Here is a 1,937-nt window from a genome sequence, read left to right as displayed (position 1 = left end):
TAAAATATGCACCTGGATATAATGATATGCCTGTAACAGGGATAAAGGAAAAGTCTTATACTTGGATTATTTTTAGAAATCTTCACAAGTACAAGATAGAGGAGATGTGGCTGGATAGCCATCCGTCTGGAAAAAGCCCTTGGTTTTTGGCATATCAAGGGCTCAATATGAATCAACAGTGTGACGTGGCAGCCATCCCTCACCCCCCCTCAACAACCACCACTAACTCCTAGGATCTGCAGCAGCAGCAGGAGAGGAGGGAGTTGTGCTCAGATTGAGGGAGTTGATGGCCCTGATGGCCTGGCCAGATAACGCTGGGCGCCATAGAGAGTATGCGGAGGAGAGCCTTAAGGGTGAGCTCATGGCATATGGAGACAGATTGAAGGAACTTGGGATGTTTACCCTGGAGAAGACTCCAGGGAAAAGGAGAGTTATTTTCAAGTCTCATGGGAGAGAGGTTAGATTTGTTCTGGCTGGCCCTGGAAGACAGAACTAGGAACTGTGGGCAAAAATTGCGAGACAGATTTAAACTTATTCTAAGGAAAACAACAATTTCCTAACAGTTGTTGTTGTTTAGTTGTTTCAATTTTTCTCAACTCTTGGTGACTCCATTTGGGGTTTTCTTGGTAAAACTACAGGATTGGTTTGCCATTTCCTTCTTTAGCTCATTTTACAGGTGAGGAAACTGAGGCAAACAGGGTTAAGTGACTTGTCCAGGGTCACACAGTGTTTGAGGTCAAATTTGAACTCAAGTCTTCCTGACTCCCCCATTCTGTGCACTATGGTGCCACCTAGCTGCCCTCCTAACAGTTAGATTTAAAGAAAAGTTGAACAGACTGCTTTAGAAGCTAGCAAGTTCCCCATCGCTGGAAGTCTTCAGGAATGACTGAGTGAACACTAAGAGGTTAAAGAGAACATTTTTATTAACTGTGGGTTAAGCTGGATGACTTCTGAATTCTGACAAGCTTCAGGCACAGGTCTCACCCTGTCACATGGCTCCCTATGCCTCTGCAATACCGTGCTTATGCCGGCTCTAGGCACATCCATTTGGCAGCAGTGTTCGGGATGGATTGAAGTTCATATCCAAGGCTCTTTCTGTCTTCGGTATGAAGTCTGCCAAAGTAGCTTTAACAAGGTGTCTTTTCAAGGTAGTTTCCTTACAGCGTTTCTTTCTCTTCTCAACCTACCCATCCTCTGCCCTCTGAAGAGGATTTTTTTTTTTGACAATTCTCTGGGAAATCCCAACAGAACTTTAAAATCCAGGCCTGAGATCTTAGCTGAGCTCCCAGCATTAGCCAGTGCTTTCTGTTCAGGTGGTAAATGTTATGAGTCATAGAATGGTTTTCTTGACCCACACTGCTGTGGCAGTCAAATGAGAGTCTGTGGGGGTGGGAGGAGATCTGGTTTAGGATTTAGCTGCTTCTTCTAGACGCTTAAACTGAGTATAAGGAGACAGAAATTAGAGCTGGAAGGGCCTCTAGACCTCCCTCTTGATTTTGCACATGAAGAAACAGTCCCACGGAGTCAGAGTCCTACAAAGATAAAGTACTACTGGTAGGAAATGGAGAGCCAGATTTTGAAACCTCGTCTCCTGATTCCAAATCTCATAGTGATGCCACCATGATGCCCATCTGTGTTTGAGCTAAGAAAAAGCTCTGGGCCTCCAGAATGACGGGACACGTTCCATCGGTCACACCAACTGTTTACCTGCAAGCTCTGTGGTATTATACTTGGCCCTCCTGGGTGGGAGCCTTAGGCATGGAGGGATCCATTAGGGGAAGAATAGATCGTGTGAGCCTTCCCAAAAAAACATACACTTGAGCAGGAAGAGTCTAGGTGGGAAACTTATCCCTCATGCTTAGGGATGCCCTCTAGTGAGGGAGATTGGCTTGTTTAGAGAGGACCATGAACATAGGGCCAGAAAACTGGGACTGGGA

The sequence above is a fragment of the Phascolarctos cinereus genome, unplaced genomic scaffold (genome assembly GCF_003287225.1).
Source record: "Phascolarctos cinereus isolate Bilbo 61053 unplaced genomic scaffold, phaCin_HiC Scaffold_4;HRSCAF=312, whole genome shotgun sequence".
NCBI classification, from domain to species: Eukaryota; Metazoa; Chordata; class Mammalia; order Diprotodontia; family Phascolarctidae; genus Phascolarctos; species Phascolarctos cinereus.
This window is presented reverse-complemented; position numbering follows the sequence as displayed.